The following is a 26,261-nucleotide window of genomic DNA, read 5'->3' as shown; positions in this document are numbered from 1 at the left end:
CACCTGCAGACCCTGTGGTACACGCAGGATAGAACACCTGCAGACCCTGGGGCACACATTAGATAGAACACCTGCCGACCCTGTGGTACACGCAGGATAGAACACCTGCACACCCTGGGGCACACGCCAGATAGAACACCTGCAGACCCTGGGGTACACGCTGGATAGAACACCTGCAGACCCTGGGGCACACGCTGAATAGAACACCTGCAAACCCTGGGGCACATGGTGGATAGAACACCTGCAGACCCTGGGGCACACGCTGGTTAGAGCACGTGCAGACCCTGGGGCACATGCTGGAAAGAACACCTGCAGACCCTGGGGCACACGCTGGTTAGAACACCTGCAGACCCTGGGGCACATGCTGGAAAGAACACCTGCAGACCCTTGGGAACACACTGGTTAGAACACCTGCAGACCCTGGGGCACATGCTGGACAGAACACCTGAAGAACCTGGGGCACACGCTGGATAGAACACCTACAGACCCTGTGGCACACGCTGGATAGAACACCTGCAAACCCTGGGGCACATGCTGGCTAGAACACCTGCAGACCCTGGGGCACACGCTGGTTAGAGCACCTGCAGACCCTGGGGCACATGTTTGAAAGAACACCTGCAGACCCTGGAGCACACGCTGGATAGAACACCTGCAGGCCATGGGACACAGGCGGGATAGAACACCTGCAGACCATGAGGCACATGCTCGATAGAACACCTGCAAACCCTGGGGCTCACGCTGGATAGAACACGTGCAGACCCTGGGGCACACGCTGGATAGAACACCTGCAGACCCTGGGGCACACGCTAGAAGACCTGCAGACCCTGGGGCACACGCTGGATAGAACACCTGCAGAACTTGGGGCACATGCTGGATAGAACACCTGCAGACCCTGGGGCACACGCTGGATAGAACACCTGCAGACCCTGGGGCACACATTGGATAGAACATCAGCAGACCCTGGGGTACACGCAGGATAGAACACCTGCACACCCTGGGGCACACGCCAGATAGAACACCTGCAGACCCTGGGGCACACGCTGGATAGTACACCTGCAGACCCTGGGGCAGATGCTGGATAGAACACCTGCAGACTCTGGGGCACACGCAGATAGAACACCTGCAGACCCTGGGGCAAACACAGATAGAACACCTGCAGACCTGGGGCACACGCTGGATAGAACACCTGCAGACCCTGGGGCACACGCTGGATAGAAAACCTGCAGACCCTGGGGCACACGCTGGATAGAGCACCTGCACACCCTGGGGCACACGCCAGCTAGAACACCAGCAGACCCTGGGGCACACGCTGGATAGAACACCTGCAGACCCTGGGGCACAGGCTAGATAGAACACCTGCAGGCCCTGGGGCACAAACTGGATAGAACACCTGCAGACCCTGGGGTACATGCTGGATAGAACACCTGGAAACCCTGTTGCACATGCTGGATAGAACACCTGCAGACCCTGGAGCACACGCTGGATAGAACACCTGCAGACCCTGCGGCACACGCTAGAAGACCTGCAGACCCTGGGGCACACGCTAGATAGAACAACTGCAGAACTTGGGGCACACGCTGGATAGAACACCTGCAGACCCTGGGGCACACGCTGGATAGAACACCTGCAGACCCTGGGGCACACGCTGGATAGAACACCTGCAGACCCTAGGGCACACGCTGAATAGAACACCTGCAAACCCTGAAGCACATGCTGGATAGAACACCTGAAAACCCTGGGGCACACGCTGGATAGAAGACCTGCAGACCCTGGGGCACACGCTGGATAGAACACCTGCAGACCCTAGGGCACATGCTGGATAGAACACCTGCAGAACCTGGGGCACATGCTGGATAGAGCACCTGCAAACCCTGGGGCACACGCTGGATAGAACACATGCAGGCCCTGGGGCACACACTGGATAGAACACCTGCAGACCCTGGGGCACATGCTGGATAGAACACCTGCAGACCCTGGGTCACACGCAGATAGAACACCTGCAGACCCTGGGGCACACGCAGATATAACATCTGCAGACCCTGGGGCACACACTGGATCGAACACCTGCAGACCCTGGGGCACACGCTGGATAGAATACCTGCAGACCCTGGGTCACATGCTGGATAGAACACCTGCACACCCTGGGGCACACGCCAGAGAGAACACCTGCAGACCCTGGGACACACGCTGGATAGAACACCTGCAGACCCTAGGGCACACGCTGGATAGAACACCTGCAGACCCTGGGGTACACGCAGGATAGAACACTTGCACACCCTGGGGCACACGCCAGATAGAACATCTGCAGACCGTGGGGCACACGCCGGATAGAACACCTGCAGACCCTGGGGCAGATGCTGGATAGAACACCTGCAGACCCTGGGGCACACGCAGATAGTACACCTGCAGACCCTGGGGCAAACGCAGATTGAACACCTGCAGACCCTGGGGCACACGCTGGATAGAACACCCGCAGACCCTGGGACACACGCTGGATACAACACCTGCAGACCCTGCGGCACACGCTGGATAGAACACCTGCAGACCCTGGGGCACATGCTGGATAGAACACCTGCAGACCCTGGGGCACATGCTGGATAGAACACCTGCAGACCCTGGGTCACACGCAGATAGAACACCTGCAGACCCTGGGGCACACGCAGATAGAACACCTGCAGACCCTGGGGCACACACTGGATCAAACACCTGCAGACCCTGGGGCACACGCTGGATAGAATACCTGCAGACCCTGGGTCACACGCTGGATAGAACACCTGCACACCCTGGGGCACACGCCAGATAGAACACCTGCAGACCCTGGGACACACGCTGGATAGAACACCTGCAGACCCTGGGGCACACGCTGGATAGAACACCTGCAGACCCTGGGGTACACGCAGGATAGAACACTTGCACACCCTGGGGCACACGCCAGATAGAACATCTGCAGACCGTGGGGCACACGCCGGATAGAACACCTGCAGACCCTGGGGCAGATGCTGGATAGAACACCTGCAGACCCTGGGGCACACGCAGATAGTAAAGCTGCAGACCCTGGGGCAAATGCAGATTGAACACCTGCAGACCCTGGGGCACACGCTGGATATAACACCCGCAGAGCCTGGGGCACACGCTGGATAGAATACCTGCAGACCCTGGGGCACAGGCTGGATAGAACACCTGCACACCCTGGGGCACACGCCAGATAGAACACCTGCAGACCCTGGGGCACATGCTGGATAGAACACCTGCAGACCCTGGGGCACACGCTGGATAGAACACCTGCAGTCCCTGAGGCACACACTGGATAGAACACCTGCAGAGCCTGGGGCACATGCTGGATAGAACACCTGGAAACACTGTTGCACATGCTGGATAGAACACCTGCAGACCCTGGAGCACACGCTGGATAGAACACCTGCAGACCCTCAGGCACACGCTAGAAGACCTGCAGACCCTGGGGCACACGCTAGATAGAACAACTGCAGAACTTGGGGCACACGCTGGATAGAACACCTGCAGACCCTGGGGCAGACGCTGGATAGAACACCTACAGACCCTGGGGCACACGCTGGATAGAAGACCTGCAGACCCTGGGGCACACGCTGGATAGAACACCTGCAGACCCTGGGGCACACGCTGGATAGAAGACCTACAGGCCCTGGGGCACATGCTGGATAGAACACCTGCAAACCCTGAGGCACATGCTGGATAGAACACCTGCAGACCCTGGAGCACACGCTGGATAGACCACCTGCAAACCCTGGGTCACATGCTGGATAGAACACCTGCAGACCCTGGGGCACACGAAGGATAGAACACCTGCAGACCCTGGGGCACATGCTGGATAGAACACCTGCAGACCTTGGGGCACACACTGGATAGAACACCTGCAGACCATGGGGCACATGCTGGATAGAACACCTGCAGACCCTGTTGCACATGCTGGATAGAACACCTGCAGACCCTGGAGCACATGCTGGATAGAACACCTGCAGACCCTGGGGCACACGCTAGAAGACCTGCAGACCCTGGGGCACACGCTAGATAGAACAACTGCAGAACTTGGGGCACACGCTGGATAGAACACCTGCAGACCCTGGGGCACACACTGGATAGAACACCTGCACACCCTGATGCACACACTGGATAGAACACCTGCAGACCCTAGGGTACCCGCTGAATAGAAAACCTGCAAACCCTGAAGCACATGCTGGATAGAACACCTGAAAACCCTGGGGCACACACAGGATAGAAGACCTGCAGACCCTAGGGCACACGCTGGATAGAATACCTGCAGACCCTGGGGCACATGCTGGATAGAACACCTGCAAACCCTGGGGCACATGCTGGATAGAACACCTGCAGACCCTGGAGCACACGCTGGATAGACCACCTGCAAACCCTTGGTCACATGCTGGATAGAACACCTGCAGAACCTGGGGCACACGCTGGATAGAACACCTGCAGACCCTGGGGCACATGCTGGATAAAACACCTGCAGACCTTGGGGCACACACTGGATAGAACACCTGCAGACCCTGGGGCACATGCTGGATAAAACACCTGCAGACCCTGGGATGCACACTTGATAGAACACCTGCAGACCCTGGGGCACACACTGGATAGAACACCTGCAGACCCTGGGGCACACGCTGTATAGAACACCTGCAGATCCTCGGGCACACACAGGAGAGAACACCTGCGGACCCTGGGGCACACGCTGGACAGAACACCTGCAGACCCTCGGGCACACGCTGGATAGAACACCTGCAGACCCTGGGGCACACGCCGGATAGAACACCTGCAAACTCTGGGTCACATGCTGGATAGAACACCTGCAGATCCTGGGGCACACGCTGGATAGAACACCTGCAGACCCTGGGGCACATGCTTGAAAGAACACCTGCAGACCCTGGGACACACGCTGGATAGAACACCTGCAGACCCTGGGGCACACATTGGATAGAACACCTGCAGACCCTGTGGTACACGCAGGATAGAACACCTGCACACCCTGGGGCACACGCCAGATAGAACACCTGCAGACCCTGGGGTACACGCTGGATAGAACACCTGCAGACCCTGGGGCACACGCTGAATAGAACACCTGCAAACCCTGGGGCACATGGTGGATAGAACACCTGCAGACCCTGGGGCACACGCTGGTTAGAGCACGTGCAGACCCTGGGGCACATGCTGGAAAGAACACCTGCAGACCCTGGGGCACACGCTGGTTAGAACACCTGCAGACCCTGGGGCACATGCTGGAAAGAACACCTGCAGACCCTGGGGAACACACTGGTTAGAACACCTGCAGACCCTGGGGCACATGCTGGACAGAACACCTGAAGAACCTGGGGCACACGCTGGATAGAACACCTACAGACCCTGTGGCACACGCTGGATAGAACACCTGCAAACCCTGGGGCACATGCTGGCTAGAACACCTGCAGACCCTGGGGCACACGCTGGTTAGAGCACCTGCAGACCCTGGGGCACATGCTTGAAAGAACACCTGCAGACCCTGGAGCACACGCTGGATAGAACACCTGCAGGCCATGGGACACAGGCGGGATAGAACACCTGCAGACCATGAGGCACATGCTCGATAGAACACCTGCAAACCCTGGGGCTCACGCTGGATAGAACACGTGCAGACCCTGGGGCACACGCTGGATAGAACACCTGCAGACCCTGGGGCACACGCTGGATAGAACACCTGCAGACCCTGGGGCACACGCTGGATAGAAGACCTACAGGCCCTGGGGCACATGCTGGATAGAACACCTGCAAACCCTGAGGCACATGCTGGATAGAACACCTGCAGACCCTGGAGCACACGCTGGATAGACCACCTGCAAACAAACCCTGGGTCACATGCTGGATAGAACACCTGCAGACCCTGGGGCACACGAAGGATAGAACACCTGCAGACCCTGGGGCACATGCTGGATAGAACACCTGCAGATCTTGGGGCACACACTGGATAGAACACCTGCAGACCATGGGGCACATGCTGGATACAACACCTGCAGACCCTGTTGCACATGCTGGATAGAACACCTGCAGACCCTGGAGCACATGCTGGATAGAACACCTGCAGACCCTGGGGCACACGCTAGAAGACCTGCAGACCCTGGGGCACAAACTAGATAGAACAACTGCAGAACTTGGGGCACACGCTGGATAGAACACCTGCAGACCCTGGGGCACACACTGGATAGAACACCTGCACACCCTGGGGCACACACTGGATAGAACACCTGCAGACCCTAGGGTACCCGCTGAATAGAAAACCTGCAAACCCTGAAGCACATGCTGGATAGAACACCTGAAAACCCTGGGGCACACACAGGATAGAAGACCTGCAGACCCTAGGGCACACGCTGGATAGAATACCTGCAGACCCTGGGGCACATGCTGGATAGAACACCTGCAAACCCTGGGGCACATGCTGGATAGAACACCTGCAGACCCTGGGGCACACGAAGGATAGAACACCTGCAGACCCTGGGGCACATGCTGGATAGAACACCTGCAGATCTTGGGGCACACACTGGATAGAACACCTGCAGACCATGGGGCACATGCTGGATACAACACCTGCAGACCCTGTTGCACATGCTGGATAGAACACCTGCAGACCCTGGAGCACATGCTGGATAGAACACCTGCAGACCCTGGGGCACACGCTAGAAGACCTGCAGACCCTGGGGCACACACTAGATAGAACAACTGCAGAACTTGGGGCACACGCTGGATAGAACACCTGCAGACCCTGGGGCACACACTGGATAGAACACCTGCACACCCTGGGGCACACACTGGATAGAACACCTGCAGACCCTAGGGTACCCGCTGAATAGAAAACCTGCAAACCCTGAAGCACATGCTGGATAGAACACCTGAAAACCCTGGGGCACACACAGGATAGAAGACCTGCAGACCCTAGGGCACACGCTGGATAGAATACCTGCAGACCCTGGGGCACATGCTGGATAGAACACCTGCAAACCCTGGGGCACATGCTGGATAGAACACCTGCAGACCCTATAGCACACGCTGGATAGACCACCTGCAAACCCTTGGTCACATGCTGGATAGAACACCTGCAGAACCTGGGGCACATGCTGGATAGAACACCTGCAGATCCTGGGGCACATGCTGGATAAAACACCTGCAGACCTTGGGGCACACACTGGATAGAACACCTGCAGACCCTGGGGCACATGCTGGATAAAACACCTGCAGACCCTGGGATGCACACTTGATAGAACACCTGCAGACCCTGGGGCACACACTGGATAGAACAACTGCAGACCCTGGGGCACACGCTGTATAGAACACCTGCAGATCCTCGGGCACACACAGGAGAGAACACCTGCGGACCCTGGGGCACACGCTGGACAGAACACCTGCAGACCCTCGGGCACACGCTGGATAGAACACCTGCAGACCCTGGGGCACACGCCGGATAGAACACCTGCAAACTCTGGGTCACATGCTGGATAGAACACCTGCAGATCCTGGGGCACACGCTGGATAGAACACCTGCAGACCCTGGGGCACATGCTTGAAAGAACACCTGCAGACCCTGGGACACACGCTGGATAGAACACCTGCAGACCCTGGGGCACACATTGGATAGAACACCTGCCGACCCTGTGGTACACGCAGGATAGAACACCTGCACACCCTGGGGCACACGCCAGATAGAACACCTGCAGACCCTGGGGTACACGCTGGATAGAACACCTGCAGACCCTGGGGCACACGCTGAATAGAACACCTGCAAACCCTGGGGCACATGGTGGATAGAACACCTGCAGACCCTGGGGCACACGCTGGTTAGAGCACGTGCAGACCCTGGGGCACATGCTGGAAAGAACACCTGCAGACCCTGGGGCACACGCTGGTTAGAACACCTGAAGACCCTGGGGCACATGCTGGAAAGAACACCTGCAGACCCTGGGGAACACACTGGTTAGAACACCTGCAGACCCTGGGGCACATGCTGGACAGAACACCTGAAGAACCTGGGGCACACGCTGGATAGAACACCTACAGACCCTGTGGCACACGCTGGATAGAACACCTGCAAACCCTGGGGCACATGCTGGCTAGAACACCTGCAGACCCTGGGGCACACGCTGGTTAGAGCACCTGCAGACCCTGGGGCACATGCTTGAAAGAACACCTGCAGACCCTGGAGCACACGCTGGATAGAACACCTGCAGGCCATGGGACACAGGCGGGATAGAACACCTGCAGACCATGAGGCACATGCTCGATAGAACACCTGCAAACCCTGGGGCTCACGCTGGATAGAACACGTGCAGACCCTGGGGCACACGCTGGATAGAACACCTGCAGACCCTGGGGCACACGCTAGAAGACCTGCAGACCCTGGGGCACATGCTGGATAGAACACCTGCAGACCCTGGGGCACACGCTGGATAGAACACCTGCAGACCCTGGGGCACACATTGGATAGAACATCAGCAGACCCTGGGGCACACGCTGGATAGAACACCTGCAGACCCTGGGGCACATGCTTGAAAGAACACCTGCAGACCCTGGGACACACGCTGGATAGAACACCTGCAGACCCTGGGGCACACATTGGATAGAACACCTGCACACCCTGGGGCACACGCCAGATAGAACACCTGCAGACCCTGGGGTACACGCTGGATAGAACACCTGCAGACCCTGGGGCACACGCTGAATAGAACACCTGCAAACCCTGGGGCACATGGTGGATAGAACACCTGCAGACCCTGGGGCACACGCTGGTTAGAGCACGTGCAGACCCTGGGGCACATGCTGGAAAGAACACCTGCAGACCCTGGGGCACACGCTGGTTAGAACACCTGCAGACCCTGGGGCACATGCTGGAAAGAACACCTGCAGACCCTGGGGAACACACTGGTTAGAACACCTGCAGACCCTGGGGCACATGCTGGACAGAACACCTGAAGAACCTGGGGCACACGCTGGATAGAACACCTACAGACCCTGTGGCACACGCTGGATAGAACACCTGCAAACCCTGGGGCACATGCTGGCTAGAACACCTGCAGACCCTGGGGCACACGCTGGTTAGAGCACCTGCAGACCCTGGGGCTCATGCTTGAAAGAACACCTGCAGACCCTGGAGCACACGCTGGATAGAACACCTGCAGGCCATGGGACACAGGCGGGATAGAACACCTGCAGACCATGAGGCACATGCTCGATAGAACACCTGCAAACCCTGGGGCTCACGCTGGATAGAACACGTGCAGACCCTGGGGCACACGCTGGATAGAACACCTGCAGACCCTGGGGCACACGCTGGATAGAACACCTGCAGACCCTGGGGCACACGCTGGATAGAAGACCTACAGGCCCTGGGGCACATGCTGGATAGAACACCTGCAAACCCTGAGGCACATGCTGGATAGAACACCTGCAGACCCTGGAGCACACGCTGGATAGACCACCTGCAAACAAACCCTGGGTCACATGCTGGATAGAACACCTGCAGACCCTGGGGCACACGAAGGATAGAACACCTGCAGACCCTGGGGCACATGCTGGATAGAACACCTGCAGATCTTGGGGCACACACTGGATAGAACACCTGCAGACCATGGGGCACATGCTGGATACAACACCTGCAGACCCTGTTGCACATGCTGGATAGAACACCTGCAGACCCTGGAGCACATGCTGGATAGAACACCTGCAGACCCTGGGGCACACGCTAGAAGACCTGCAGACCCTGGGGCACAAACTAGATAGAACAACTGCAGAACTTGGGGCACACGCTGGATAGAACACCTGCAGACCCTGGGGCACACACTGGATAGAACACCTGCACACCCTGGGGCACACACTGGATAGAACACCTGCAGACCCTAGGGTACCCGCTGAATAGAAAACCTGCAAACCCTGAAGCACATGCTGGATAGAACACCTGAAAACCCTGGGGCACACACAGGATAGAAGACCTGCAGACCCTAGGGCACACGCTGGATAGAATACCTGCAGACCCTGGGGCACATGCTGGATAGAACACCTGCAAACCCTGGGGCACATGCTGGATAGAACACCTGCAGACCCTGGGGCACACGAAGGATAGAACACCTGCAGACCCTGGGGCACATGCTGGATAGAACACCTGCAGATCTTGGGGCACACACTGGATAGAACACCTGCAGACCATGGGGCACATGCTGGATACAACACCTGCAGACCCTGTTGCACATGCTGGATAGAACACCTGCAGACCCTGGAGCACATGCTGGATAGAACACCTGCAGACCCTGGGGCACACGCTAGAAGACCTGCAGACCCTGGGGCACACACTAGATAGAACAACTGCAGAACTTGGGGCACACGCTGGATAGAACACCTGCAGACCCTGGGGCACACACTGGATAGAACACCTGCACACCCTGGGGCACACACTGGATAGAACACCTGCAGACCCTAGGGTACCCGCTGAATAGAAAACCTGCAAACCCTGAAGCACATGCTGGATAGAACACCTGAAAACCCTGGGGCACACACAGGATAGAAGACCTGCAGACCCTAGGGCACACGCTGGATAGAATACCTGCAGACCCTGGGGCACATGCTGGATAGAACACCTGCAAACCCTGGGGCACATGCTGGATAGAACACCTGCAGACCCTATAGCACACGCTGGATAGACCACCTGCAAACCCTTGGTCACATGCTGGATAGAACACCTGCAGAACCTGGGGCACATGCTGGATAGAACACCTGCAGATCCTGGGGCACATGCTGGATAAAACACCTGCAGACCTTGGGGCACACACTGGATAGAACACCTGCAGACCCTGGGGCACATGCTGGATAAAACACCTGCAGACCCTGGGATGCACACTTGATAGAACACCTGCAGACCCTGGGGCACACACTGGATAGAACAACTGCAGACCCTGGGGCACACGCTGTATAGAACACCTGCAGATCCTCGGGCACACACAGGAGAGAACACCTGCGGACCCTGGGGCACACGCTGGACAGAACACCTGCAGACCCTCGGGCACACGCTGGATAGAACACCTGCAGACCCTGGGGCACACGCCGGATAGAACACCTGCAAACTCTGGGTCACATGCTGGATAGAACACCTGCAGATCCTGGGGCACACGCTGGATAGAACACCTGCAGACCCTGGGGCACATGCTTGAAAGAACACCTGCAGACCCTGGGACACACGCTGGATAGAACACCTGCAGGCCATGGGACACAGGCGGGATAGAACACCTGCAGACCCTGGGGCACACATTGGATAGAACACCTGCCGACCCTGTGGTACACGCAGGATAGAACACCTGCACACCCTGGGGCACACGCCAGATAGAACACCTGCAGACCCTGGGGTACACGCTGGATAGAACACCTGCAGACCCTGGGGCACACGCTGAATAGAACACCTGCAAACCCTGGGGCACATGGTGGATAGAACACCTGCAGACCCTGGGGCACACGCTGGTTAGAGCACGTGCAGACCCTGGGGCACATGCTGGAAAGAACACCTGCAGACCCTGGGGCACACGCTGGTTAGAACACCTGAAGACCCTGGGGCACATGCTGGAAAGAACACCTGCAGACCCTGGGGAACACACTGGTTAGAACACCTGCAGACCCTGGGGCACATGCTGGACAGAACACCTGAAGAACCTGGGGCACACGCTGGATAGAACACCTACAGACCCTGTGGCACACGCTGGATAGAACACCTGCAAACCCTGGGGCACATGCTGGCTAGAACACCTGCAGACCCTGGGGCACACGCTGGTTAGAGCACCTGCAGACCCTGGGGCACATGCTTGAAAGAACACCTGCAGACCCTGGAGCACACGCTGGATAGAACACCTGCAGGCCATGGGACACAGGCGGGATAGAACACCTGCAGACCATGAGGCACATGCTCGATAGAACACCTGCAAACCCTGGGGCTCACGCTGGATAGAACACGTGCAGACCCTGGGGCACACGCTGGATAGAACACCTGCAGACCCTGGGGCACACGCTAGAAGACCTGCAGACCCTGGGGCACATGCTGGATAGAACACCTGCAGACCCTGGGGCACACGCTGGATAGAACACCTGCAGACCCTGGGGCACACATTGGATAGAACATCAGCAGACCCTGGGGTACACGCAGGATAGAACACCTGCACACCCTGGGGCACACGCCAGATAGAACACCTGCAGACCCTGGGGCACACGCTGGATAGTACACCTGCAGACCCTGGGGCAGATGCTGGATAGAACACCTGCAGACTCTGGGGCACACGCAGATAGAACACCTGCAGACCCTGGGGCAAACACAGATAGAACACCTGCAGACCTGGGGCACACGCTGGATAGAACACCTGCAGACCCTGGGGCACACGCTGGATAGAAAACCTGCAGACCCTGGGGCACACGCTGGATAGAGCACCTGCACACCCTGGGGCACACGCCAGCTAGAACACCTGCAGACCCTGGGGCACACGCTGGATAGAATACCTGCAGACCCTGGGGCACAGGCTAGATAGAACACCTGCAGGCCCTGGGGCACAAACTGGATAGAACACCTGCAGACCCTGGGGTACATGCTGGATAGAACACCTGGAAACCCTGTTGCACATGCTGGATAGAACACCTGCAGACCCTGGAGCACACGCTGGATAGAACACCTGCAGACCCTGCGGCACACGCTAGAAGACCTGCAGACCCTGGGGCACACGCTAGATAGAACAACTGCAGAACTTGGGGCACACGCTGGATAGAACACCTGCAGACCCTGGGGCACACGCTGGATAGAACACCTGCAGACCCTGGGGCACACGCTGGATAGAACACCTGCAGACCCTAGGGCACGCGCTGAATAGAACACCTGCAAACCCTGAAGCACATGCTGGATAGAACACCTGAAAACCCTGGGGCACACGCTGGATAGAAGACCTGCAGACCCTGGGGCACACGCTGGATAGAACACCTGCAGACCCTAGGGCACATGCTGGATAGAACACCTGCAGAACCTGGGGCACATGCTGGATAGAGCACCTGCAAACCCTGGGGCACACGCTGGATAGAACACATGCAGGCCCTGGGGCACACACTGGATAGAACACCTGCAGACCCTGGGGCACATGCTGGATAGAACACCTGCAGACCCTGGGTCACACGCAGATAGAACACCTGCAGACCCTGGGGCACACGCAGATAGAACATCTGCAGACCCTGGGGCACACACTGGATCGAACACCTGCAGACCCTGGGGCACACGCTGGATAGAATACCTGCAGACCCTGGGTCACATGCTGGATAGAACACCTGCACACCCTGGGGCACACACCAGAGAGAACACCTGCAGACCCTGGGACACACGCTGGATAGAACACCTGCAGACCCTGGGGCACACGCTGGATAGAACACCTGCAGACCCTGGGGTACACGCAGGATAGAACACTTGCACACCCTGGGGCACACGCCAGATAGAACATCTGCAGACCGTGGGGCACACGCCGGATAGAACACCTGCAGACCCTGGGGCAGATGCTGGATAGAACACCTGCAGACCCTGGGGCACACGCAGATAGTACACCTGCAGACCCTGGGGCAAACGCAGATTGAACACCTGCAGACCCTGGGGCACACGCTGGATAGAACACCCGCAGACCCTGGGACACACGCTGGATAGAACACCTGCAGACCCTGCGGCACACGCTGGATAGAACACCTGCAGACCCTGGGGCACATGCTGGATAGAACACCTGCAGACCCTGGGGCACATGCTGGATAGAACACCTGCAGACCCTGGGTCACACGCAGATAGAACACCTGCAGACCCTGGGGCACACGCAGATAGAACACCTGCAGACCCTGGGGCACACACTGGATCAAACACCTGCAGACCCTGGGGCACATGCTGGATAGAATACCTGCAGACCCTGGGTCACACGCTGGATAGAACACCTGCACACCCTGGGGCACACGCCAGATAGAACACCTGCAGACCCTGGGACACACGCTGGATAGAACACCTGCAGACCCTGGGGCACACGCTGGATAGAACACCTGCAGACCCTGGGGTACACGCAGGATAGAACACTTGCACACCCTGGGGCACACGCCAGATAGAACATCTGCAGACCGTGGGGCACACGCCGGATAGAACACCTGCAGACCCTGGGGCAGATGCTGGATAGAACACCTGCAGACCCTGGGGCACACGCAGATAGTAAACCTGCAGACCCTGGGGCAAATGCAGATTGAACACCTGCAGACCCTGGGGCACACGCTGGATATAACACCCGCAGAGCCTGGGGCACACGCTGGATAGAATACCTGCAGACCCTGGGGCACAGGCTGGATAGAACACCTGCACACCCTGGGGCACACGCCAGATAGAACACCTGCAGACCCTGGGGCACATGCTGGATAGAACACCTGCAGACCCTGGGGCACACGCTGGATAGAACACCTGCAGTCCCTGAGGCACACACTGGATAGAACACCTGCAGAGCCTGGGGCACATGCTGGATAGAACACCTGGAAACACTGTTGCACATGCTGGATAGAACACCTGCAGACCCTGGAGCACACGCTGGATAGAACACCTGCAGACCCTCAGGCACACGCTAGAAGACCTGCAGACCCTGGGGCACACGCTAGATAGAACAACTGCAGAACTTGGGGCACACGCTGGATAGAACACCTGCAGACCCTGGGGCAGACGCTGGATAGAACACCTACAGACCCTGGGGCACACGCTGGATAGAAGACCTGCAGACCCTGGGGCACACGCTGGATAGAACACCTGCAGACCCTGGGGCACACGCTGGATAGAAGACCTACAGGCCCTGGGGCACATGCTGGATAGAACACCTGCAAACCCTGAGGCACATGCTGGATAGAACACCTGCAGACCCTGGAGCACACGCTGGATAGACCACCTGCAAACCCTGGGTCACATGCTGGATAGAACACCTGCAGACCCTGGGGCACACGAAGGATAGAACACCTGCAGACCCTGGGGCACATGCTGGATAGAACACCTGCAGACCTTGGGGCACACACTGGATAGAACACCTGCAGACCATGGGGCACATGCTGGATAGAACACCTGCAGACCCTGGAGCACATGCTGGATAGAACACCTGCAGACCCTGGGGCACACGCTAGAAGACCTGCAGACCCTGGGGCACACGCTAGATAGAACAACTGCAGAACTTGGGGCACACGCTGGATAGAACACCTGCAGACCCTGGGGCACACACTGGATAGAACACCTGCACACCCTGATGCACACACTGGATAGAACACCTGCAGACCCTAGGGTACCCGCTGAATAGAAAACCTGCAAACCCTGAAGCACATGCTGGATAGAACACCTGAAAACCCTGGGGCACACACAGGATAGAAGACCTGCAGACCCTAGGGCACACGCTGGATAGAATACCTGCAGACCCTGGGGCACATGCTGGATAGAACACCTGCAAACCCTGGGGCACATGCTGGATAGAACACCTGCAGACCCTGGAGCACACGCTGGATAGACCACCTGCAAACCCTTGGTCACATGCTGGATAGAACACCTGCAGAACCTGGGGCACACGCTGGATAGAACACCTGCAGACCCTGGGGCACATGCTGGATAAAACACCTGCAGACCTTGGGGCACACACTGGATAGAACACCTGCAGACCCTGGGGCACATGCTGGATAAAACACCTGCAGACCCTGGGATGCACACTTGATAGAACACCTGCAGACCCTGGGGCACACACTGGATAGAACACCTGCAGACCCTGGGGCACACGCTGTATAGAACACCTGCAGATCCTCGGGCACACACAGGAGAGAACACCTGCGGACCCTGGGGCACACGCTGGACAGAACACCTGCAGACCCTCGGGCACACGCTGGATAGAACACCTGCAGACCCTGGGGCACACGCCGGATAGAACACCTGCAAACTCTGGGTCACATGCTGGATAGAACACCTGCAGATCCTGGGGCACACGCTGGATAGAACACCTGCAGACCCTGGGGCACATGCTTGAAAGAACACCTGCAGACCCTGGGACACACGCTGGATAGAACACCTGCAGACCCTGGGGCACACATTGGATAGAACACCTGCAGACCCTGTGGTACACGCAGGATAGAACACCTGCACACCCTGGGGCACACGCCAGATAGAACACCTGCAGACCCTGGGGTACACGCTGGATAGAACACCTGCAGACCCTGGGGCACACGCTGAATAGAACACCTGCAAACCCTGGGGCACATGGTGGATAGAACACCTGCAGACCCTGGGGCACACGCTGGTTAGAGCACGTGCAGACCCTGGGGCACATGCTGGAAAGAACACCTGCAGACCCTGGGGCACACGCTGGTTAGAACACCTGCAGACCCTGGGGCACATGCTGGAAAGAACACCTGCAGACCCTGGGGAACACACTGGTTAGAACACCTGCAGACCCTGGGGCACATGCTGGACAGAACACCTGAAGAACCTGGGGCACACGCTGGATAGAACACCTACAGACCCTGTGGCACACGCTGGATAGAACACCTGCAAACCCTGGGGCACATGCTGGCTAGAACACCTGCAGACCCTGGGGCACACGCTGGTTAGAGCACCTGCAGACCCTGGGGCACATGCTTGAAAGAACACCTGCAGACCCTGGAGCACACGCTGGATAGAACACCTGCAGGCCATGGGACACAGGCGGGATAGAACACCTGCAGACCATGAGGCACATGCTCGATAGAACACCTGCAAACCCTGGGGCTCACGCTGGATAGAACACGTGCAGACCCTGGGGCACACGCTGGATAGAACACCTGCAGACCCTGGGGCACACGCTAGAAGACCTGCAGACCCTGGGGCACACGCTGGATAGAACACCTGCAGAACTTGGGGCACATGCTGGATAGAACACCTGCAGACCCTGGGGCACACGCTGGATAGAACATCTGCAGACCCTGGGGCACACATTGGGTAGAACATCAGCAGACCCTGGGGTACACGCAGGATAGAACACCTGCACACCCTGGGGCACACGCCAGATAGAACACCTGCAGACCCTGGGGCACACGCTGGATAGTACACCTGCAGACCCTGGGGCAGATGCTGGATAGAACACCTGCAGACTCTGGGGCACACACAGATAGAACACCTGCAGACCCTGGGGCAAACACAGATAGAACACCTGCAGACCTGGGGCACACGCTGGATAGAACACCTGCAGACCCTGGGGCACACGCTGGATAGAAAACCTGCAGACCCTGGGGCACACGCTGGATAGAACACCTGCACACCCTGGGGCACACGCCAGCTAGAACACCTGCAGACCCTGGGGCACGCGCTGGATAGAACACCTGCAGACCCTGGGGCACAGGCTAGATAGAACACCTGCAGGCCCTGGGGCACAAACTGGATAGAACACCTGCAGACCCTGGGGTACATGCTGGATAGAACACCTGGAAACCCTGTTGCACATGCTGGATAGAACACCTGCAGACCCTGGAGCACACGCTGGATAGAACACCTGCAGACCCTGCGGCACACGCTAGAAGACCTGCAGACCCTGGGGCACACGCTAGATAGAACAACTGCAGAACTTGGGGCACACGCTGGATAGAACACCTGCAGACCCTGGGGCACACGCTGGATAGAACACCTGCAGACCCTGGGGCACACACTGGATAGAACACCTGCAGACCCTAGGGCACACGCTGAATAGAACACCTGCAAACCCTGAAGCACATGCTGGATAGAACACCTGAAAACCCTGGGGCACACGCTGGATAGAAGACCTGCAGGCCCAGGGGCACACGCTGGATAGAACACCTGCAGACCCTAGGGCACATGCTGGATAGAACACCTGCAGAACCTGGGGCACATGCTGGATAGAGCACCTGCAAACCCTGGGGCACACGCTGGATAGAACACATGCAGGCCCTGGGGCACACACTGGATAGAACACCTGCAGACCTTGGGGCACATGCTGGATAGAACACCTGGAAACCCTGTTGCACATGCTGGATAGAACACCTGCAGACCCTGGAGCACACGCTGGATGGAAAACCTGCAGACCCTGGGGCACACGCTAGAACACCTGCAGACCCTGGGGCACATGCTAGATAGAACAACTGCAGAACTTGGGGCACACACTGGATAGAACACCTGCAGACCCTGGGGCACACGCTGGATAGAACACCTGCAGACCCTAGGGCACACGCTGAATAGAACACCCGCAAACCCTGAAGCACATGCTGGATAGAACACCTGAAAACCCTGGGGCACATGCTGGATAGAAGACCTGCAGACTCTGGGGCACACGCTGGATAGAACACCTGCAGACCCTAGGGCACATGCTGGATAGAACACCTGAAGAACCTGGGGCATATGCTGGATAGAACACCTGCAAACCCTGGGGCACATGCTGGATAAAACACCTGGAGACCCTGGAGCACACGCTGGATAGACACCTGCAAACCCTGGGGCACATGCTGGATAGAAAACCTGCAGACCCTGGGGTACACGCTGGATAGAACAACTGCAGGCCCTGGGGCACACACTGGATAGAACACCTCCAGAACCTGGGGCAAACGCTGGATAGAACACCTGAAGAACCTGGGGCACATGTTGGATAGAACACCTGCAGACCCTGGAGCACATGCTGGATAGAACACCTGCAAACTCTGGGTCACATGCTGGATAGAACACCTGCAAACTCTGGGTCACATGCTGGATAGAACACCTGCAGACCCTGGGGCACACGCAGAGAGAACACCTGCAGACCCTGGGGCACATGCTGGATAGAACACCTGCAGACCCTGGGGCACACATTGGATCGAACACCTGCAGACCCTGGGGTACACGCAGGATAGAACACCTGCACACCCTGGGTCACACGCCAGATAGAACACCTGCAGACCCTGGGGTACACGCTGGATCGAACACCTGCAGACCCTGGGGCACATGCTGGTTAGAACACCTGCAGACCCTGGGTCACACGCAGATAGAACACCTGCACACCCTGGGGCACACATCAGATAGAACACCTGCAGACCCTGGGACACAAGCTGGATAGAACACCTGCATACCCTGGGGCACACACTGGATAGAACACCTGCAGGCCCTGGGCCACAGGCTGGATAGAACACCTGCAGACCCTGAGGCACATGCTCGATAGAACACCTGCAAACCATGGGGCTCACGTTGGATAGAACACCTGCAGACCCTGGGGCACACGCTGGATAGAACACGTGCAGACCCTGGGGCACACGCTGGATAGAACACCTGCAGACCCTGGGGCACACGCTAGAAGACCTGCATACCCTGGGGCACACGCTGGATAGAACACCTGCAGAACTTGGGGCACATGCTGGATAGAACACCTGCAGACCCTGGGGCACACACTGGATAGAACACCTGCAGACCCTGGGGCACACATTGGATAGAACATCAGCAGACCCTGGGGTACACGCAGGATAGAACACCTGCACACCCTGGGGCACACGCCAGATAGAACACCTGCAGACCCTGGGGCACACGCTGGATAGTACACCTGCAGACCCTGGGGCAGATGCTGGATAGAACACCTGCAGACTCTGGGGCACACGCAGATAGAACACCTGCAGACCCTGGGGCAAACGCAGATAGAACACCTGCAGACCTGGGGCACACGCTGGATAGAACACCTGCAGACCCTGGGGCACACGCTGGATAGAAAACCTGCAGACCCTGGGGCACACGCTGGATAGAACACCTGCACACCCTGGGGCACACGTCAGCTAGAACACCTGCAGACCCTGGGGCACACGCTGGATAGAACACCTGCAGACCCTGGGGCACAGGCTAGATAGAACACCTGCAGGCCCTGGGGCACAAACTGGATAGAACACCTGCAGACCCTGGGGCACATGCTGGATAGAACACCTGGAAACCCTGTTGCACATGCTGGATAGAACACCTGCAGACCCTGGAGCACACGCTGGATAGAACACCTGCAGACCCTGCGGCACACGCTAGAAGACCTGCAGACCCTGGGGCACACGCTAGATAGAACAACTGCAGAACTTGGGGCACACGCTGGATAGAACACCTGCAGACCCTGGGGCACACGCTGGATAGAACACCTGCAGACCCTGGGGCACACGCTGGATAGAACACCTGCAGACCCTATGGCACACGCTGAATAGAACACCTGCAAACCCTGAAGCACATGCTGGATAGAACACCTGAAAACCCTGGGGCACACGTTGGATAGAAGACCTGCAGACCCTGGGCCACACGCTGGATAGAACACCTGCAGACCCTAGGGCACATGCTGGATAGAACACCTGCAGAACCTGGGGCACATGCTGGATAGAGCACCTGTAAACCCTGGGGCACACGCTGGATAGAACACATGCAGGCCCTGGGGCACACACTGGATAGAACACCTGCAGACCTTGGGGCACATGCTGGATAGAACACCTGGAAACCCTGTTGCACATGCTGGATAGAACACCTGCAGACCCTGGGGCACACGCTAGAACACCTGCAGACCCTGGGGCACACGCTGGATAGAACACCTGCAGACCCTAGGGGACACGCTGAATAGAACACCTGCAAACCCTGAAGCACATGCTGGATAGAACACCTGAAAACCCTGGGGCACATGCTGGATAGAAGACCTGCAGACCCTGGGGCACACGCTGGATAGAACACCTGCAGACCCTAGGGCACATGCTGGATAGAACACCTGAAGAACCTGGGGCACATGCTGGATAGAACACCTGCAAACCCTGGGGCACATGCTGGATAGAACACCTGGAGACCCTGGAGCACACGCTGGATAGACACCTGCAAACCCTGGGGCACATGCTGGATAGAAAACCTGCAGACCCTGGGGTACACGCTGGATAGAACATCTGCAGGCCCTGGGACACACACTGGATAGAACACCTCCAGAACCTGGGGCAAACGCTGGATAGAACACCTGAAGAACCTGGGGCACATGTTGGATAGAACACCTGCAGACCCTGGAGCACATGCTGGAGAGAACACATGCAAACTCTGGGTCACATGCTGGATAGAACACCTGCAGACCCTGGGGCACACGCAGAGAGAACACCTGCAGACCCTGGGGACCATGCTGGATAGAACACCTGCAGACCCTGGGGTACACGCTGGATAGAACACCTGCAGACCCTGGGGCACATGCTGGATAGAACACCTGCAGACCCTGGGTCACACGCTGGATAGAACACCTGCAGGCCATGGGACACAGGCGGGATAGAACACCTGCAGACCATGAGGCACATGCTCAATAGAACACCTGCAATCCCTGGGGCTCACGCTGGATAGAACACGTGCAGACCCTGGGGCACACGCTGGATAGAACACCTGCAGACCCTGGGGCACACGCTAGAAGACCTGCAGACCCTGGGGCACACGCTGTATAGAACACCTGCAGCACTTGGGGCACATGCTGGATAGAACACCTGCAGACCCTGGGGCACATGCTTGAAAGAACACCTGCAGACCCTGGAGCACACGCTGGATAGAACACCTGCAGGCCATGGGACACAGGCGGGATAGAACACCTGCAGACCATGAGGCACATGCTCGATAGAACACTTGCAAACCCTGGGGCTCACGCTGGATAGAACACGTGCAGACCCTGGGGCACACGCTGGATAGAACACCTGCAGACCCTGGGGCACACGCTAGAAGACCTGCAGACCCTGGGGCACACGCTGGATAGAACACCTGCAGAACTTGGGGCACATGCTGGATAGAACACCTGCAGACCCTGGGGCACACGCTGGATAGAACACCTGCAGACCCTGGGGCACACATTGGATAGAACATCAGCAGACCCTGGGGTACACGCAGGATAGAACACCTGCACACCCTGGGGCACACGCCAGATAGAACACCTGCAGACCCTGGGGCACACGCTGGATAGTACACCTGCAGACCCTGGGGCAGATGCTGGATAGAACACCTGCAGACTCTGGGGCACACACAGATAGAACACCTGCAGACCCTGGGGCAAACACAGATAGAACACCTGCAGACCTGGGGCACACGCTGGATAGAACACCTGCAGACCCTGGGGCACACGCTGGATAGAAAACCTGCAGACCCTGGGGCACACGCTGGATAGAACACCTGCACACCCTGGGGCACACGCCAGCTAGAACACCTGCACACCCTGGGGCACACGCTGGATAGAACACCTGCAGACCCTGGGGCACAGGCTAGATAGAACACCTGTAGGCCCTGGGGCACAAACTGGATAGAACACCTGGAAACCCTGTTGCACATGCTGGATAGAACACCTGCAGACCCTGGAGCACACGCTGGATAGAACACCTGCAAACCCTGCGGCACACGCTAGAAGACCTGCAGACCCTGGGGCACACGCTAGATAGAACAACTGCAGAACTTGGGGCACACGCTGGATAGAACACCTGCAGACCCTGGGGCACACGCTGGATAGAACACCTGCAGACCCTGGGGCACACGCTGGATAGAACACCTGCAGACCCTAGGGCACACGCTGAATAGAACACCTGCAAACCCTGAAGCACATGCTGGATAGAACACCTGAAAACCCTGGGGCACACGCTGGATAGAAGACCTGCAGACCCTGGGGCACACGCTGGATAGAACACCTGCAGACCCCAGGGCACATGCTGGATAGAACACCTGCAGAACCTGGGGCACATGCTGGATAGAGCACCTGCAAACCCTGGGGCACACGCTGGATAGAACACATGCAGGCCCTGGGGCACACAATGGATAGAACACCTGCAGACCTTGGGGCACATGCTGGATAGAACACCTGGAAACCCTGTTGCACATGCTGGATAGAACACCTGCAGACCCTGGAGCACACGCTGGATGGAAAACCTGCAGACCCTGGGGCACACGCTAGAACACCTGCAGACCCTGGGGCACATGCTAGATAGAACAACTGCAGAACTTGGGGCACACACTGGATAGAACACCTGCAGACCCTGGGGCACACGCTGGATAGAACACCTGCAGACCCTAGGGCACACGCTGAATAGAACACCTGCAAACCCTGAAGCACATGCTGGATAGAACACCTGAAAACCCTGGAGCACACGCTGGATAGACACCTGCAAACCCTGGGGCACATGCTGGATAGAAAACCTGCAGACCCTGGGGTACACGCTGGATAGAACACCTGCAGGCCCTGGGGCACACACTGGATAGAACACCTCCAGAACCTGGGGCAAACGCTGGATAGAACACCCGAAGAACCTGGGGCACATGTTGGATAGAACACCTGCAGACCCTGGAGCACATGCTGGATAGAACACCTGCAAACTCTGGGTCACATGCTGGATAGAACACCTGCAAACTCTGGGTCACATGCTGGATAGAACACCTGCAGACCCTTGGGCACACGCAGAGAGAACACCTGCAGACCCTGGGGCACATGCTGGATAGAACACCTGCAGACCCTGGGGCACACATTGGATAGAACACCTGCAGACCCTGGGGTACACGCAGGATAGAACACCTGCACACCCTGGGTCACACGCCAGATAGAACACCTGCAGACCCTGGGGTACACGCTGGATCGAACACCTGCAGACCCTGGGGCACATGCTGGATAGAACACCTGCAGACCCTGGGTCACACGCAGATAGAACACCTGCAGACCCTGGGGCACATACAGATAGAACACCTGCAGACCCTGGGGCACACACTAGATCGAATACCTGAAGACCCTGGGTCACACGCTGAATAGAACACCTGCACACCCTGGGGCACACATCAGATAGAACACCTGCAGACCCTGGGACACAAGCTGGATAGAACACCTGCATACCCTGGGGCACACACTGGATAGAACACCTGCAGGCCCTGGGCCACAGGCTGGATAGAACACCTGCAGATCCTGAGGCACATGCTCGATAGAACACCTGCAAACCCTGGGGCTCACGTTGGATAGAACACCTGCAGACCCTGGGGCACACGCTGGATAGAACACGTGCAGACCCTGGGGCACACGCTGGATAGAACACCTGCAGACCCTGGGGCACACGCTAGAAGACCTGTATACCCTGGGGCACACGCTGGATAGAACACCTGCAGAACTTGGGGCACATGCTGGATAGAACACCTGCAGACCCTGGGGCACACACTGGATAGAACACCTGCAGACCCTGGGGCACACATTGGATAGAACATCAGCAGACCCTGGGGTACACGCAGGATAGAACACCTGCACACCCTGGGGCACACGCCAGATAGAACACCTGCAGACCCTGGGGCACACGCTGGATAGTACACCTGCAGACCCTGGGGCAGATGCTGGATAGAACACCTGCAGACTCTGGGGCACACGCAGATAGAACACCTGCAGACCCTGGGGCAAACGCAGATAGAACACCTGCAGACCTGGGGCACACGCTGGATAGAACACCTGCAGACCCTGGGGCACACGCTGGATAGAAAACCTGCAGACCCTGGGGCACACGCCGGATAGAACACCTGCACACCCTGGGGCACACGCCAGCTAGAACACCTGCAGACCCTGGGGCACACGCTGGATAGAACACCTGCAGACCCTGGGGCACAGGCTAGATAGAACACCTGCAGGCCCTGGGGCACAAACTGGATAGAACACCTGCAGACCCTGGGGCACATGCTGGATAGAACACCTGGAAACCCTGTTGCACATGCTGGATAGAACACCTGCAGACCCTGGAGCACACGCTGGATAGAACACCTGCAGACCCTGCGGCACACGCTAGAAGACCTGCAGACCCTGGGGCACACGCTAGATAGAACAACTGCAGAACTTGGGGCACACGCTGGATAGAACACCTGCAGACCCTGGGGCACACGCTGGATAGAACACCTGCAGACCCTGGGGCACATGCTGGATAGAACACCTGCAGACCCTAGGGCACACGCTGAATAGAACACCTGCAAACCCTGAAGCACATGCTGGATAGAACACCTGAAAACCCTGGGGCACACGCTGGATAGAAGACCTGCAGACCCTGGGCCACACGCTGGATAGAACACCTGCAGACCCTAGGGCACATGCTGGATAGAACACCTGCAGAACCTGGGGCACATGCTGGATAGAGCACCTGTAAACCCTGGGGCACACGCTGGATAGAACACATGCAGGCCCTGGGGCACACACTGGATAGAACACCTGCAGACCTTGGGGCACATGCTGGATAGAACACCTGGAAACCCTGTTGCACATGCTGGATAGAACACCTGCAGACCCTGGAGCACACGCTGGATGGAAAACCTGCAGACCCTGGGGCACACGCTAGAACACCTGCAGACCCTGGGGCACACGCTGGATAGAACACCTGCAGACCCTAGGGGACACGCTGAATAGAACACCTGCAAACCCTGAAGCACATGCTGGATAGAACACCTGAAAACCCTGGGGCACATGCTGGATAGAAGACCTGCAGACCCTGGGGCACACGCTGGATAGAACACCTGCAGACCCTAGGGCACATGCTGGATAGAACACCTGAAGAACCTGGGGCACATGCTGGATAGAACACCTGCAAACCCTGGGGCACATGCTGGATAGAACACCTGGAGCACACGCTGGATAGACACCTGCAAACCCTGGGGCACATGCTGGATAGAAAACCTGCAGACCCTGGGGTACACGCTGGATAGAACATCTGCAGGCCCTGGGACACACACTGGATAGAACACCTCCAGAACCTGGGGCAAACGCTGGATAGAACACCTGAAGAACCTGGGGCACATGTTGGATAGAACACCTGCAGACCCTGGAGCACATGCTGGAGAGAACACATGCAAACTCTGGGTCACATGCTGGATAGAACACCTGCAGACCCTGGGGCACACGCAGAGAGAACACCTGCAGACCCTGGGGACCATGCTGGATAGAACACCTGCAGACCCTGGGGTACACGCAGGATAGAACACCTGCACACCCTGGGTCACACGCCAGATAGAACACCTGCAGACCCTGGGGTACACGCTGGATAGAACACCTGCAGACCCTGGGGCACATGCTGGATAGAACACCTGCAGACCCTGGGTCACACGCTGGATAGAACACCTGCAGGCCATGGGACACAGGCGGGATAGAACACCTGCAGACCATGAGGCACATGCTCGATAGAACACCTGCAATCCCTGGGGCTCACGCTGGATAGAACACGTGCAGACCCTGGGGCACACGCTG

Source organism: Ambystoma mexicanum, chromosome 1p (assembly GCF_040938575.1).
Source record: "Ambystoma mexicanum isolate Mex_15411 chromosome 1p, UKY_AmexF1_1, whole genome shotgun sequence".
Taxonomy (NCBI): domain Eukaryota; kingdom Metazoa; phylum Chordata; class Amphibia; order Caudata; family Ambystomatidae; genus Ambystoma; species Ambystoma mexicanum.
The sequence above is the reverse complement of the archived record's forward strand: the minus strand, read 5'-3'. Positions refer to the sequence as shown.